Below are 18,426 nucleotides of genomic sequence, written 5' to 3' on the forward strand. Positions count from 1 at the left end.
TGTGTCTTACAATCTCTTGTGAAAGCTGTTACTTTATAGTTTTCAAACCATACATAGAAAATGCTTGTGAGAGGATCATTCACACAATATGACAGTGTCATAAACTAACTTCCTCTAACCTGAAAAACAACCTCCTCCCACCTTAAAAAGTTCCTTTGTCTCAACATGGCTTTGATGCACTCTGTTTTCTTGTGATCTTCTGTGTTTTGTAAATAGATATTAGGTCTGTGTTTTGTTGCTGGTGCCAGGCCTTTAATTAATGCTTTGACCTCCAGGAATCTCCAGTGCACCTGGCTTCTGTCAGTCGAGATAGGAATCTGTGAGAACCAAGCTTGTATTATGGTTTAGATATCTGCCATTGATAACCTTAAAGCCTTTAATTATAGGCTTTGCAGAACTTACAGGTTTCCCAGATCTTCCACATTCTTGAGTCTGAGGTCAGTCAGAAGTTCACTGTATCCCAGCAGTTTCAGTGTGAAGCAGACAGCTAAGGACTCTGGGAATGGCTAAATGAACCAAAGTTCTGAACCAAAATCTTCATTATATCAAGAAAAATCGGGTACAATTTTAATTGGCCACGCACATAAAAAACATGGGTAACACGCATGGCCAGGCCTTGTGTGCCATGCGCACATTTTCAAAGGGGCCTGGCCATGCGCACGCAGAAGTTCCGGGCCAAAGGAAAGGTCCAGGGAATGGGGAGGGGTGGTCCAGGGCAGGGAGGGGCAGGGCTGAAGGCAGCCGGTACAGCGGCCATTTTCCGCTGTGCCGGGGAAGGGACTGCCGGTGCACGCAAGTTGATTCTACTCCAACAGAGCAGTAAGCAACAAAATATAAGAAATAAAGGGTATGAGAAAGGGTTTAGGGGGTGGGGAGGATAGGTAGGGGGGTAGGGAAGTTCCCTCCCAGTCCGCTTCTTAATTGGAGCGGACTGGGAGGTAACTGGGAAAGGCTGGGTTGTGTTACCGCATGAAAATTGCAGAAGTCCCCACCCCCCTTGCACGCGCAGCCTGCACATGCACTAGCAGATTATGAAATCTTGCACGCTTGTGCGCGTGGCCCCCGGATTTTATAACATGTAGCTAAGTGGCGACCGCTGAATGTAGGCGCATATTCAGCAGCTACTACTTAGCTGGATTATTTAGACCTATGTGGCTAAATAGCAGCACTGAATATTGTGTCTAAGGGAAATACATTTAATAAATCTGTATCTTAGACTTTAATCCCTCTGAGGAAGGGACCTAATAACCGTATGAGAATGAGTAACTTGTCTTGAGATGGATTTGAAAATGTGCGTAATTAAAGCTAATGAAAGAAAGTATGCTTTTTTCCCTCCCTTTTCCATCAGATAAGGGCATGCTGCTTCTGCAGTTGCAGTGATAGAATAATCCCAACTGGAGGAGAGAAATCCCAGCTGTCCCAGCAACAGGAACACAGATAAAGATAGGGAAGGGCTCAGTTTCATCCCATCCTAGCACCATCCACTCAGCTCTTAAAGAGATGCAAAGGGTAGAGTGTAGAATCTACAGAGTACAGAACATAGAACTGAAAGCATAATCCAAATATTGCATAGCATGTAGTGCAACAGACATGAAAATGTTATACTTTTAGTAAATATTTGTTTTCTTAACTTTCCACTGATTCCGGCTAGAACAGAAAGAGAACATTGTCCAATTGGTGATATATCAAATTTTTTTAAATGTACTTTGGGCCGCATAAGTGTCAGGCATGACAAACAGAGAAGGTATCCTGGGAACATCGCAATGTGAGGAAGATTGATATTTTAAAAAAGGATTTTGTGTTTGTGTGAAATGACAACATATAAAAATGATGGATGGCGAAAAAGTGAAAAGATTTAGCAGCAGGGGTTTGCATGCATAAATGTAATGTGGTATCTGCTTGCTGATCATATTCTAGATTCTTGAGAAGTAGAAATATCATTTTTATGATGAAATCCAGAGCCTTCACCAGTATGCATATCATCACTACCAACAAAACATCTCAAAGGATTAAGAATACTACAAAAAATTCATGCAGCATGACCTAGTCTCTTAGCATTCAATGGCTTGTGAAAAACGTTATCTGGTAAGTCAAACAGATGTATTTATTTATTTAAAATAACTTGTTTACTGATGTCACATATTGTGTTAATGTTAAAATACAATATCATGAACAAGACAAGGATAATTTTAATAAAAACTGACTGAGAAAAACAAAACAGTTCAATCACTTATTGTATTCAGCATAACTGTATAAGGGTCAGTATCACATTTTAAGGAACTAAACATTCCCATGTTCACTTCAGATGGGAAATACTTCTCAAGTTCTGTTCAAGTATGAAAATATGTGGTTTCTTTTTTGTTTAATACCTCTTTATTGTTACTGTTATTACTAAGATCCCAGTTTTCAATAGGGCATTCAGAATCAATTTGCCCAGCTAAATATTAGCCAGTTAGATTTAAAGTAGCAATCTCTACTCACACAGATAACCTCCTAACTTAGGGGGTCATTTATCAAAGTGCTACATGGCGTTTTCGCATGCGAAAAATGCCTTTAATGCATGCAAATTAGGAAACAAGGGAGGAGTTTGTGTCCAAATGGTCTGTCTTCATCATTTTCGAAGCCATATCACATGGCTTTAATGCAAATTTAACTACACCATTTTCATTTGTGTTAAGCCATGCAATATGGCTTTATTGTGCTTTGTGATGTTTCTGCAAATAGTGTTTTAAACTGCTGGAGAGAGAGAGAGAGAGACTAGCTACAAGGCCCTCATACTAGGTAGGTACTCGAGGTGAGGTTTAGGTATTAGTGTAGGGGTTAGGGGCCACTTTGACATTCAGAGTGCGACATACGAACATAACAGTGTACTCTTGTGAAGATTTGATAACTTTATACTCCGAAGGTCATCAAATCTTCACAAGAGTGCACTGTTCTGTTCGTATGTCGCACTCTGAATGTCAAAGTGACCCTTAACCCCTACACTAATACCTAAACCTCACCTTGAGTAACTAGGTGGGCCTCCCATAGAGGTATAAATACCTACCTAGTAGGAGGGCCTTCTAGCTAGTCTCTCTCTCTCTCCCTCTCCCTCTTCCTCTTGTTGTTGTAAGTAGGAAATACAACAATTCTGGCACTTGTTGCAAAGTGTGAAAAAGTTATTGCCGTTTGTGCTAATACTTATGCAAAGCGCTAAGATAGCACACTTTGCAATAAACAGCCTATTACCATAAAACATGCCCTTTTCCTATCGCATGCGATAATTAGTGCATTTTGATAAATCAAGGCCTTAGCCAGCTAGCACTGAAAATTAATGCTAGTCTCCACCCAAACCAACCACACCTTTGGATCCACACAGAATTTGAGCATTTAGTGAAAATGAAAGTATAAACTTAGCCACTCAGTGGAGGTAAACTTTTCAAAGGGGCTGATCTAACCACCTGTTTCTATAATTAGGTGGCTAGATCACTTTGAAAATGTACATCTAAGGTTCTAAATTCAAATTCATTATTTATATTTTATTTTGTTGTTGTTTGGTTAAGATATTTAATTCTTTCATTCAGTCAGTCTGTTTTTCTTTACTTGTAACAGCACAAGAGGAGATTCCATAAAACTAATGGGTAGCAGTTATAAAGCAATGTGGAGAAACTTTTTTTTTCACTTAAAATACACAGAGTTAAGCTATGTGATTTCTTTGTGGATGGTGTGATCAAGGCATCTAGCATAGCTGAGTTTCAAAGGGGTTTGGACAAATTCCTGAAAGCAAAGTGGGAACATTTATTAACCAGGTAGAGTTCAGGGAAAGTCACTGATCATCCCTTGGAGTTGGCAATAAGAGATAGATCTATTATTTGGGATCTGTCAGGTACTTCCTGGATCTAGATTGGCCACTGTCAGACTAAAACTTAGAAGTAGTAAGGGTAAGAACTAGGAATACTTGTGAGAATCAACAATTTGAAAATGACAAGAAATTGTACTATTAGTGCAATGAGTAGAGAAGTGATATAATATAAGTTATTTGAGAAGAATTGAGGATTTATGCAGTGATATTATGGAGGAGCTGATGGTAACACAGGCGCAGAAAGACCAGTAAGCAAGTCTGAGGAAGATCATATATAAGAAGCTAACAGAAAAACAGAAAACATGTAAGAGAGGAACAGATTTTATAGGTATCAAAGAACTGGAAGCAGAGAAAGAAGCAGAGATTAGAAATTCAGACCTCAGGGAAAGAGCACTGTCAATACTTAAATTAAGCATTTTACAGAGTTAGAAATAGAGAGCGATGTCAAATCAAAGGCAAAAAAGTCTGAAGATGATTATTGTGATCAAAGGCTTGAAAGTACAGGATTTAAGTTTTCATTGGATTAAGGTTAACACAGTAGAAATGTATCCAAGAAGAAATATCAGTTAGAGAGAGGGTGGGCTAGGGCAAAACTAAGGAAACAGGTAAAACAATGAGAAAAATATTTGGGTGTCATCAGTGAGACTGACAAAAGAAAGCAAAGGTGAAGACTAAGACTCCCAATGTTTTTTTTATTGACTCATTTTATTCACTGTAAGACCCAGGATCCAGTGGTAGCTTCCATCAACCCTAACATGTGTCTCTATCACTCTCTTCCCTCAATATACTTTATCCTCTCACTTTCTACAGAGAATTGCTACCCACAGAATAGCTCTTCTGTATTTTTACTGGCAATGCATGACTGTCAGTGATTTTGAGCAGTATGGTGCCCAAATTCCCACACTGTTCTTATAAGAACAGTGTGGGAATTTGGGCAAACGTTTGTGCAGTGCAGTTCTCACACTGCGCAAACGTTTGTGCAGTGTGAGAACTGCACAAACGTTTGCGCATCCCATGGCTTAAACTCACTGAGAACTGAATGGTGTCGGAAGGGAAAAAAAAAGCACTTGCAAACATAAAACCTGATTTTATGCAGGTACATGATTCATTGAAAATAAACCTGGTGGGTATGCACAAAAACGTATGCAGAGAACATGATTTTACATGGAGCAGGTGAATGGGGGTTATGAACGCACCTGCAAATTTTCAAAGGGGATTTATGTCCATCAATCCGCTTTGTAAATTCTGGCTAAAGTCTGAAGGTAAAATATACCTGCAGGTTTTAGCTGATGTGGGCTCTTTAAAAATTACCCTCCATATGAATTTAATAAGCAGGATAATTTTGCTTTAAATACAAAGGAGCCTCTCCTCAGTCTATAGCTGAACAACCTCCCTCCTCAATCCAAAGATATGAGCATAGGACAAATAATGTAGCCTCTCTAAAATCTTTCTGAGCATGGCCACTTCATGTCCATTGCACTGCAGGATTCCCAGCACATTCACTACTTTCATCATTAACTCTAGAAAGAAAACATTTGACTCCTCTCTAACAGCTTCTTATGATTGCTTTGTGTGCTCTTCCTCTCAGAATCTCTGACAGTAAATTCTTATTTCTGACAATAAAGCTAAGGTCTATAAAAATTATACTAGTACAATATCAATGCAATCTAAACGTAGTGAAGGAATGTATACATTGTAAAGGTGTGCAGGTCAACAAATTTTGTTTTGCTTTGATTTGTTGGGATGGAGGGTTGTTTTTTTTAATTTCATTTTGTTGGGGGGCATCTCATTTCTTTTTTTTTTTATTCATTGATGCAAATAGTGTGCACATACAGGGGCAGATGCAATACAGTGCGCTCAGCCGAGCGCACTGTACAACCCACAGTTGGACACGGGTTGTATAGCACTAACTAATCCCCTTATTCAATCAGGGAATTAGCACCTCTACAATGCGCGTCCAACGTGGAGTGAATCTAATAGCGCTCATCACATACAAATGCATGTGAATGAGGCAATTAGGCATTCACTCTCGATGCAAAGAGAAAAAATGTGCGTCTAGGATGCACATTTAGCGATCAGAAATTAACACCTGCCTGGAGCAGGCATTAATAGCTGAGCACTCTTAAAACTAGAACAGAAAAGCAGAAAAAAAAAACTGCTTTTCTGTACTGCCTCGTACTAAATATCGTTCTGATATTAAGTAGGAGGAAAAACAAAACAAAATAGAGTAAAAAAAACCCAAAACATGGGCAGTCAGGTGCAGGAAACGGATATTCAACTGACAAGCATTCGTTTCCTGAACCCCCTGGCTGTGCGGCTTTTAGGAAAACCGATGCCAATAAACTCGGCGTCAGTTTTCCTAAACGACAGATGGCCGACGCCGTTTGGGTTCTCGTTAGCAAGGAGGCACTAGGGGCATGCAAGCGACCCTCATGCCTCCTTGCTAACACACACCCCTAATTTAAATATTGCATGGCACCCCCAAGGGGGGCACCTGGGGGCACATTAGGAAAGTGGGCACTGACTGTTCAGTGCCCACTTTCTGCGCATTTTTACAGCATCGGCCCTACGGTTTGGAAATAGTGAATGCCAATCTGATTCAGAAGACTCAGTGCTATTCATAAATAGTGCATGTTATTTGCAAATAGTGAGTACTATTTGTCAAAAAGAATAAAAACAAAATTTGAATCTAGGCAGGATTTTTTTGTTTTGTTTTGTTTTGTTTGTTACATTTTTAATTTTGTTTAAAATAAGTCCACATTCTTATATGTTTACTTTTATCTATCAAATGGACAACATAATTAAGATTTAAATCTTTTGAAGATGAAGTATTGGAAATGACAAGAGGAAAGACTTGATTTACAAACCTTTTTCCCCTATACACAAAATGGGACAAAAGCCTTATGTAAATAAGATGGTAACTTTCAAACGATGTGTATATATCGGCTCACACGCAGGGATCCTGCCATTTTATAACTTGCACGCATATATGCACGCACATGTGTGCCACATTTTAAATAGCCGCTTGCATGGTGCAGAGATCCTGTGTCTACCATGCAAGTTGGGTTAATTTTAAAAGGGGCAGACACTGACGCCATTACCAGTTTACCAGTTCATCCATGACTTTGCCCACTTAACAGCTAGGTCCTCCAGACCTCCCTGGTTTGATAGTCTATACTATCCCCAGTTACCCCAGACCTATTGAACCTCTCCAAATTAGCTTGAATTTTTTGTATTATAACTTACACGCCAACTATAGCAAAAATAAAGTTACACTCAGGGACATTAGCTCACACATAGGAGCACATAAGTATCTATGCATGCAACTCTTGGGCAGACCCTGACATACCCCATGTCCCACTCAGACCACTCCCATGCCCTGCCCCATTTTGAAAAGTTTTGAGATGTGCATGCTGCAGCAGTTACTGTGTTTTTGTGCACTTTTTAAAATATAATTTGATGCATGTGAGCCCGACTTATTTGTGCATCCCCTAATGAATGACTGTGCCAGGCTTTTAAAATTCACCTTAAAGATCTTAAGGAGGTCTATGTACTTAGCTATATTAAAAGCTAGGGATGTGCAGACCAAAAGTTTATGTTCATAAGTCCATAAGTCGAAAGGGGGGGGTCAATTTCGGTCAATATGGACATATGGAGAATTCCATAAGTTGAGTCTATGTCCATACGTGCAAATAAAAATTTAAACCCATCACCCTCCTTAATCCCCCCCCCACAAGACTTACCAAAACTCCCTGGTGGTCCAGGGAGTCAGGACGCCATTTCTGAACTCCTTTGCGAGGTCCTTTGCGAGGTCAGGAGGCCCCCCCAAGCTGGCCAAAAGTTCCTTTTGGGTCCAACGAGGGTCCCGGAGCGAACGCGCAGGGAATCACATGACGTCCGCGTCACTCCGACGTGACGCCGACGTCACGTGCTCCTCGCAAAGGAGTTCAGAAATGGCGTCCTGACTCCCCGCTGGACCACCAGGGAGTTTTGGTAAGTCTTGGGGGGGGGATTAAGGACGGTGAGGGGTTTAAATTTTTATTTAGGATCAACAATCGCGATTTCCAACGTATTCAACATAGCTATGTTGAATAAGTTGGAATTCCGATCGTTTTCGCCTCATCACTTTTTTAAGTTAAAAAAAAAAAAAAAGTTGTGTTTTACATATAAGTTCAAAACGAATGCACACCCCTATTAAAAGCATCATGCTAACCTGTGGTAGCACAACCATGCCCATGTTAAAGACTCCACAGCCATGATTATTCTGTCACATTCAGGATCTCTGGTTTCCCTGCTCTTTTTATTTAATTTATATATTTATAGAAGAGAGCACGTTTGGGACTTTCACAGCATGCGGAAGTGGAGTGACATGCTGAGGTAGATCTTAAAAACATACGCGTGTGTGTACTTTTGTAGTCGCGCATATCTTATAAAATCCGGGGTCGGCATGCGCAAGACTGCGCAAAATCGGCAGCCTGCGCGCGCCGAGCCGCACAGCCTGCCTCCATTCCCTACGAGGCCGCTCCGAAATCGGAGCAGCCTCGGAGGGAACTTTCCTTCCACATCCCCCCACCTTCCCCTCCTTTCCCCTATCTACCTCACCACCCAGCCCTACCTAAATCCCCCCTACCTTTTGTTGTGCAAGTTACGCCTCCTTCAAGCAGGCGTAACTAGCTCGCGCAGCCGCAGCATCCCCCGGCACAGGCCGCAGTGCCGGAGGACTCGGGACAGCCCTCCCTGCCCGCCCCCGAACCGTCGCCATGCCCCCGGACCCGCCCCGGACAGCCCCCTGACCCCGGACATGCACCCAGACACGCCCCCTACCACCCCTTTTACGAAGCCCCGGGACTTACGCGCGTCCTGGGGCATTGCGCGTGCCGGCAGCCTATGCAAAATAGGCGTGCCGGCACGCGAGTGCCCTGCGCGCGTAAATCCGGCAGGATTTATGCGCAGGGCTTTTAAAATCTAGCCCTATGTTTGTGCATGTTGGTTTTATTGTTTTAATGATATTTTATCTATTGTTTTATGTTTTTTTGCAATGGAGATTTATTTGATTCTGTTTGCAATTTTGGGATCCTCAACAAAAGGGAGCCTGGTGAGGAAGAGTCCCAGAGTGCTCCCATCACAGGAAAAGCTGGGTAAGCCTGGAATTCCAAAAAATACATAAGGGAAAGGACAAATATCATTAGAGCGGTTGAATCAGAAGTTGCTTGAAAGTTTGATGCACTCAAAAGATTTGGATTGGTTGACACAGCCTAATGCATCACATTGGTTGATACATCCTAAGGAATGAGACCATTTGACAGATTATTCAACATGCCCTAAGGAGTCATAACTTTCAACGCAGTCTAAAGAATTAGATTGTTCGGCGAACCACAAGTTGTTGAGTCATCAAAAGCTGTTGATGCATCCTGAACATAAGAACATAAGAACATAAGAAATTGCCATGATGGGTCAGACCAAGGGTCCATCAAGCCCTGCATCCTGTTTCCAACAGAGGCCAACCAGGCCACAAGAACCTGGCAATTACCCAAACACTAAGAAGATCCCATGCTACTGATGCAATTAATAGCAGTGGCTATTCCCTAAGTAAACTTGATTAATAGCCATTAATGGACTTCTCCAAGAACTTATCCAAACCTTTTTTGAACCCAGCTACACTAACTGCACTAACCACATCCTCTGGCAACAAATACCAGAGCTTTATTGTGCATTGAGTGAAAAAGAATTTACTCCGATTAGTCTTAAATGTGCTACTTGCTAACTTCATGAAATGCCCCCTAGTCCTTCTATTATTTGAAAATGTAAATAACCGAGTCACATCTACTCATTCAAGACCTTTCATGATCTTAAAGACCTCTATCAAGAGAGAGAGAGAGGCACTGCCCACAGAGCAGGGAGTGCAGGCAAGAAAGTCACACAGACACAGAGGTGCTACAGGGTCTCTGGAGTGGGGTATACCCAGGAGGAAGGATCCCTCTGTAGAGATGATACGGTAGTGGCCCACAATGAGGGTTCCTCAGTAAAGATGATACAGTAGTGGTCCACGGAGCAAGGTACACCGATGAGGGTTCCTCAGTAGAGATGATACAGTAGTGGTCCACGGAGCAAGGTACACCGATGAGGGTTCCTCAGTAGAGATGATACAGTAGGGTCCACGGAGTGGAGAACACCGATGAGGGTTCCTCAGTAGAGATGATACGGTAGTGGTCCGCAGAGCTAGGTACATCGATGAGGGTTCCTCAGTAGAGAGAATACAGTAATGGTCTGCAAGCGAAGTACTCACAGTGGAAGTAATGATGGTTCCAGAGAAAGCCCCGGGGAGTGGAGGCAGTGGTCCTAGGCGCAAGGCCATAGACGAGGAAGAGGCCAACGAGAAGCGGGTATTCGGGACATTTCACGCTGAGGAGCAGGAACTGGAATGGAAGTCCGTTGTGAGCGAAGCGGATTCACAATGAAGGAACTTGTTGCCAAGTCGTAGGCAGACAGGGCCAGCTGGCTTAAGAGTCCATGATGAATGACATCATCTGGGGGGGACATCCCCGAGTTCCTGCCATGACATGGATAAGACTGGCTCGGGAGCACACGCGTGCGCCTAAGTAGATCCGAGGGTAAGATGGCAGTCAGCAGCATCCATGCTGTCCAGGGAGGCCTGGGAACAGGGGCGTACAGGCCGGTGATAGCTGGCGGAGGCCACAAGTCTTCCTAGTGGAGTCAGAGCCGTGACACAAGAGGTGAGCAAGAGCGGTCACAGCCGTCTGCGACCAACATCGTAACAATACTTTTTCCCTTGGTGCTCTGATTTCCTGTTATGGCTTTCAATGTTCTCTTTATGCTGATAATTTCCAGATTTATCTCTCTACACCAGAAATTTAATCAGGAATCCAGTCTCAAATCTCAGCTTGATTTTTTGACATAGCTGCCTGGATGTCCCACTGCCACCTTAAACTCAACATGACCAAGACAGAGCTCCTTATTTTCCCCCAAGCCCACTTCTTCTCTTCATCCTTTCTCTATTTCTGTGGCTAACTTTGTAATCCTCCCAGTTCCCCCCTTAGCCATAACCTTGGAGTCATCTTCAACTCCTCTCACTCCTTCTCTCCACATAGCCAAAGAACTGCTAAAATGTGCAGATTTTTTCTCTATAACATCACTATAATCCATCCCTTCTTTTCTGAAAACACTACCAGAACCTTTAGCCACTCTCACATCACCTCCCACTTATCCTACTGCAACCTGCTCCTCTCAGGTCTCCAAGTGAGCCATCTCTCTGCACTACAATCATTCAAAAGTTCGACTGTCAAACTTATCTTTTGCCAAAGTTTCTACATCCATATAACTCCTTTTCCCAAGTCACTACATTGGTTCCTTATCCATTCCTGCATACAATTCAAGCTCATCTTACTCACCTACAAGAGCCTTCACTCTTCAGCTCTTCACTACCTCTCCTCTCTTATCTCTCTTTATACCCCTCCTCTTTGTGCAGTCTGCTTATCAGACAAGTCACTCTGATCTATGCCTTTCTCTTCTACTGCCAATTCCCGATTTCATGTTTTCCACTTTGGCTGCATCATATGCTTGGAATAGACTTCCTGAACTGGTGCATCATGCTCCCTCGCATTCCTTTTTAAAATCCTATTTTAAAAACCCAACTTTTTTAGTCTACTTTTAAATCTTAATCCCTGATTGACCCAATTACAGCCTCATTAATTTTTATCCATTGTTTTAATAAATGGAATTCCCCAAGTCTCTTTTGCCCTGCATGCTTGTACTGATTAGATTGTAAGGTCTACTGAGAAGGAGCTGTCTCTTATGTGGCTTTTGTACAGTGCTGCATATGTCAAGTAGTGCTATAGAAGTGCTTAGTAGTAGTAGTTGGAGTAATAGTAGTAATTTCTGCTTTTTAGCATCAATTGCCATTTTTTTTTCTTTATTGAATTTTAACAATATTAATTTCAAAGATTAACTTTGTTACAGAAACATGGTATATTGCATCATGGTCAAAAATATAACAACAAATGAAATTATCTTATACTGAAAAAAATGCCAGAATTCATACATCCGTTAGTCCTCTATACTAAGAGGGGTGATATAATACTTATATGAGTTTGTTTAGAAATATAAAAAAAAAAAGGAAATAGTCTACTTCAAATATTTCTATTTCGACTCTTTAACTACCCCTCACCTGATGTTCCAACTTCTTAGCATCAACAAAGTCCTTTAACTGCTCTGGTAGAAAAAATATATAACTCTCTCCACCATACTTAAGGACACATTTACATGGGAACCTAAGTATGAAAGAAGCACCAAGACTTAAAACATCCTGTCTTAAGGCTAGAAAGCTCTTTCTTTTCTGCTGGGTCTCTTTTGTTAGATCTGGATATATACGCAAGCAGGAACCCATAAAGGGTACATTGATCTTCTTAAAATAAGCCTTCATTATTACACCCATATCATTTTCATTAAAGAATGAAATCAATAGGGTTGCTTTTTCTGCAATTTCATACGTCGATGAATCCAAAAACTCAGTTAGATTTTCTAGCATATTCTGAGTAGGAGGTAACTGTCGATTTTTTCTAACAGGGAAGAAATACACCTTTTCTAGGGGTGGAGTCTTATCTGCAGAAATCTCCAAGGTTTCATGAATATACCGATTTACGGTTATTCTAGGCAATTCTACAACAACCCTAGGGAAATTTATAATCCTCAAATTTAAATGCCTTAATTTATTCTCAATCTTTTCCATTTTTCTTTTAATTATCCCACAATCCTGTATTAATATAGTTTGAACATCTTTAACTTGTTTCAGACCTGTTTCTAATTCAATTATTTTCACAGAGTTTTCCCTCTTATAACCATCAAAGTTATTATTTAAAATATGTAGCTGACTGGATACTGAATTAATTTTCTGAGAGCAGTCTGTTATGGACTTTGCCATTGCTGATGATAAATTCCACAAGCTTTCTAAAGTAACTACTTGTGGCCTTTCCAGAGTTACCTCTTGTATGGTGTGGGGAAGGCATTCCTGTCTCAAGGCCTCACCTCCAGGAGTCTGATGTTCCTCTGTCCCTCCCAGGTTGTTCTCACCTACCGAGGTCCCTCCACATTCTACAGGAGTCAGCACTCACATTTCCAAGGGAGCCACCCCTTCAGACTGCTCACCCAGAGCTAACACTTCAGGGCTCTGAGGCAGCCGTGGTGTCGATGTCGCTCGTGCTGCCGGTGGTAGTCGATCGTCAGCATCAATTGCCATTTTACTGGACATATTATATTTTCAGCAAGGTGCATGCTAAACTTTTTTTTTTTGTAGCCTATAATACAGGAATTGATTCTGATAGTTTTTAGTTCATAGACCTTTAAGGCTTATTTAGGTAAAGTTAGCATACTAATGGGCCTATTGTCAAAGTGCGTTAAAAATACATTTTAATGCACATTTTACCATATGTTTTTGCCCACAGTGAACACACAATTTACCAAAGGGCATTAATCTCTTAGTAAATCCCACATTTATGCTGGTAATTTGTGCTCCTGCATCCAGAAATGTGTATAAATTACAAGTGGAAGTAACATACACATGCTATAGACTATGGAAAAGCCTGTTTCCATCTTTCTATTATCCTAAACTGGGCACATTGCTCCAGCTGTAGTGGCCTCAGAAAATACCCTCTGTCACATCCAAACAGAAACATCCTCTACTGATGCAACCCCTTGGGATTAAACCCTGCCTCCAGTTCAGTGGTGCTGTGTAATATTTCCAGAAAGACATGGGTTTGAATCCACACTCAGCTCAAGTGACTAGTTTTAAAAAGAAATATTTTAAGTTGCTTTTATGCCTGGAATGCCCTTCCGGAGAAGGTGGTGAAGAAGAAACCAGTCAAGGAATTCAAAAGGGCATAGGATCCCTAAAGACTAGAGGATGGAAATAAAGAAAAGAGTGCATGAGAGTAACTGGGGGTAACTTGCTGGTGTGGCAGTTGCTACCCTTAACAAAAAAGCCTTGATACTGTTAATGCAAAGCCATCGTTGCTCTCTGCTTCAACAGCAGTGTGAAAAGGGGAATTGGATTAAGACAGCAACCAAGAAAGGCCCCGACTTTTATGGTTTGAGGAACAAATAACCATGGAGGTAACTAGCTGATGAGGTATTTACTACCCTTAATTACTAAACCTGATACTTTGATGCAACTCCAACATTGCTCTCTGCTTCCATGGCAATGGTTAAGGGAAATTGGATACAAACAGAATCCAAGGGTCCTGACTATTACTGTCTGATAAGCATGGGGATAACCTGCACAGTGCAGCAGATACTGGCAAAAGCTTGCTGGGCAGATTTGGTGGATCATTTGGTCCTTTTCTGCCATCATGTCTATGTTTCTATGAATAAACCACACACCAGTTGAATAACTGTAGGCCTTCTAGATTGCCCCTCTACTTTGCATTCACTCTTACCCTAGATCAAAGGAGGAGGTCCTCCAAGGGCAGGCTGAATAGCCAATCATGCCTACTTCACCGGTGCCAAAATTCAAAATGTTGCTGAGGTTCTCCTTTGTACCTCCAATGCTTTATTTTTAGCTTTGGCTTATGCCAGTAGACAACGGATCCTTATATCATTATTTACTACCTGTACTGCAGTTTAAAGTGGTGATTTGTAGGATTATAATGATTCTTCAACTACTGAGAGAAATACAAAAGAAGCTACAAACTCTTATCAAAGGGAAAATAGTGCTTTCGAATTAATGATAAAATGGTTGTAACACGCTAAATAGAAAACGAGTGGTGGGCAGTATAAACTGCAAAATAAAATCAATAGTGTAATTTAATTGTCTTAAATTGATTTTATATGTAGTCCCTACAGCAAATTCTTCTAAAGACTGAAATATTGATTCCTGGGAAGTATGTGTCTTGATGAGAAGCTCCCATCACAACTGTAAAATGGTTGAAAATTGCAGAAGAAATGTATATTTTTAAAGAATAGATGCTAAAGTACAGCTCACAGTTTCATTACTACATGAAAACATAAGACCAATTTATTATTGTAATATCATTTTTATGAGGATTTTAGTGTCCAATATAAACTTGGAAGTTTTGAGCTTCTAAAAAGGGAGAAAAAAAGTTGTTAGAAGAGGGAAAAGTACTGGAAGACCTAAGAAATGTGAAATCTTGTAACAAAGAAAATAAACTCAAGCCATTCTTTTTTTTTTTTAAATATGTTTTATTAAACATTATATAAAAGCATATACACATGAAATCAGCAGTTAACAAGATTTTCCAAATGCTAAGCATGAAATGCAAAAGAGATATACTTAATTGAAGCATCATTGCCCAGCAGAAACAGTAGAAGTAAATTGATGCATAAGAATGTTCTACAATACAATGAAGTGTTCTGTAGTCAAAATGAGTCTAAATGCTATTATATATTAACTATTCAACCACCTGTTACTTGATTGATTCATTCTAATCGCTAGTCTATAAGATTGCTGTTATTTAAATTGATGTTTTATAATGTGTTATTTAATTCAATTTTTTCCAAGTTCCTCATTTTCCTTGTTCTCTGTAAGATACACGTGTTAAGTCATTTCAATGTTATATGTAAACCGAAGTGATTAGTAACATTGTTACCAGAACCTCGGTATATAAAAAATGTTAAATAAATAAATAAATAAATATTCACTGAGAGCAATAGCTAAAATTGGGTATTGCCCATGGAGACAACACATTGTGGTTAGCTCACCTAAAATGTTTGGTCTCTGTGGGGTGAATAGAAACAATTGTTATGAAAGAAAATATTCAGGAAATTTTACTTTTACTTTATTAAAATGTGTTAATTCTTTAACACAATGGCCTAATTAATAGGTACACAGCAAAACCTACACATTTCATTGTTTTGTGTAAACATAAAGGGGCGGATTTTCAGAGCCCTGCTCGCCGGTAAGCCTATTTTACATAGGCCTACCGGTGCGCGCAGAGCCCCGGGACTCACGTAAGTCCCGGTGTTTTCGGAGGGGGCATGTCGGGGGCGGGCCCGAACCGCGCGGCGTTTTCGGGGCGTGTCGGGAGCGTTCCGGGGGCGGGCCCGGGGGCGTGGCTATGGCCCGGGGCGGCCCGGGGGCATGGCTGCGCCCTCCGGACCCGCCCCCAGGTCGTGTCCCAGCGCGCAGGAGGCCCGCTGACGCGCGGGGATTTACGCCTCCCTCTGGGAGGCGTAAATCCCCCGACAAAGGTAAGGGGGGGGTTTAGACAGGGCCGGGCGGGTGGGTTAGGTAGGGGAAGGGAGGGGAAGGTGAGGGGAGGGCAAAGGAAAGTTCCCTCCGAGGCCGCTCCGATTTCGGAGCGGCCTTGGAGGGAACGGGGGTAGGCTGCGCGGCTCGGCGCGCGCCGGCTATACGAAATCGATAGCCTTGCGCGCGCCGATCCAGGATTTTAGCGGATACGCGCGGCTCCGCGCGTATCTACTAAAATCCAGGGTACTTTTGTTTGCGCCTGGAGCGCAAACAAAAGTAGGCTATTCGCGCTCGTTTTAAAATCCGCCCCAAAGGAAACATATAAGGACCAGATGTGCACAATTCCATTCAGACCTCAGATTATACAGCGAAATAATCAGATTCAGTTCTCACCAGACTTTGAATTACAAATAGGCTTGACTATACAAGAAGATTTTTAGTAATTCTAGAAATGTTTTAAAGCATTCACATAAGCACTATTCAACTGGGAAGGAATTCCACAGGACAGGGTCTGCTATAGAGAAAGCACAATCCCTTGTCTCAGAATGACCCACAGATTTCACAAACGAAATGCCCAGCATGCCTCTTTGCGAGGACCTGAGTGAGCATGTAGGTTGGAACAGTTTCAGAAGAACATTTGACCATGCGACAAAGCCTGAATTGACTATACAAAGATATACAAAGGAAAAGCATGTCATATCTCAAAAAAGATATTTGGAAGGCACAGGAGAAAATGCCATTGCATAGAAGCTTAAGAACACAACCGAAAAATAATATTGGAAAACGCAGCATAATATAATAAGTTCTTAAAACCTATCTGAATCACCATTTAAGCAAATATAATAAAAATCTTAAACAACATAATTAGAGAGAAATATATAAACAATGGGACTAATTCAGTCTGAAACCATAACTGAGACAAGAAAAGCAATATAAGAACCAAAATCAAAACATTTGCAGTAGAAAAGGACCAGAAGGCTCATCTGCATACTGTTCCCAGCATTCCCCGTGAGAGGACTCCAGAGGTCACAGCGAGTGATCCAGACTTTGAACGCCACAGCTCCAGCTTCCAGAGGCCCTGCACCCTTTGCAGCAGAAGATCGGAAGCACGCCTAACAAGGCACAAATCTCAAAACTTTCAATCCTTTAAGTGAAGATCAACTTAATGGTGGTTGAAGAGGCTTGGTAAGTATAGTTCTGGGAAATTTTAGGGGTAGATTTTAAAAGGTATACGCGGGCATCCATGTGCACGTACTACCCGGCGCGCACACATGTATGCCCAATTTAATAACATGCGTGCGCCAGTGTGTGCATGTTATAAAATCAGGGGTCGACGCACGCAAGGGAGGTGAGCAATTGTGCAACTTGCGCACGCCAACACTTGGCCTTCCCCTGTTCCCTCCCAGGCCACTCCGATTTCAGAGTGACCTGAGAGGGAACTTTCCAACCCCCTAATCTAACCTTCCTTCCCCTTCCCCTAACCTATCCCCCCCAGCCCTATCTTAAACCCCTCCTGACCTTTGTTTTACCTTTTGCGCCTGCCACTGAGTAGGCAAAGGTTGCACACGCTGGCAGCCTGCCAGTATGCGATCCCCCAGCACAGGGGCAAATAGCATTTGTGCCGGGAGCCGCTGACTTCGCCCCGCCCCGCCATTGCCCCCTCACCGCCCCTTTTTCAAAGCCCCAGGATATACACCATTCCGGGGCTTTATGCGCATGGCCAGGCCTTTCTAAAATAGGCCCGGAGCGCATAGGTCTTTTAAAATCTGGGCCTTAGGACTTTAAAAAGTTGATAGAGAGGTGAAATAGTGGGATATATTCTTTAGAGTTTGTGTGTCTTTAATAAGCGAGCCAGGGTTGGAGAACATCACCCGGCTATAGCAGGAAGTGATCCTGTAGCAAGGAACTGCTCTCCAGATGATGCGTTGTCCTCACACACTGAGGACAAGTCTCCCAGGGTGACTTGTCCCTCCCAGCCCAGGAGGGAAGGATTAGGTCAGCAATCATACTTGGTGATTTGATTATTAGAAATGTAGATAGCTGGGTGGCTGGTGGACATGAGGACTGCCTGGTAACTTGCCTGCCAGGTGAGAAGGTAGCAGACCTCACATGTCACCTAGATAGGATTATAGACAGTGCTGGAGAGGAGCAGGCTGTTGTGGTACATGTGGGCACCAACATCATAGGAAAATGGGAAGAGAGGTTCTGGAAAGCCAAATTTAGAATTTTCAGTAGAATGCTGAAATCCAGAACCTCCAGGGTGGCATTCTCTGAAATTCTCCCTGTTCCACGAGCAGGTCCCCAGAGGCAGACAGAGCTCCGGAGTCTCAATGCATGGATAAGACAATGCTGCAGGGAAGAGGGA

Source organism: Rhinatrema bivittatum, chromosome 1, assembly GCF_901001135.1.
Source record: "Rhinatrema bivittatum chromosome 1, aRhiBiv1.1, whole genome shotgun sequence".
Lineage (NCBI taxonomy): Eukaryota > Metazoa > Chordata > Amphibia > Gymnophiona > Rhinatrematidae > Rhinatrema > Rhinatrema bivittatum.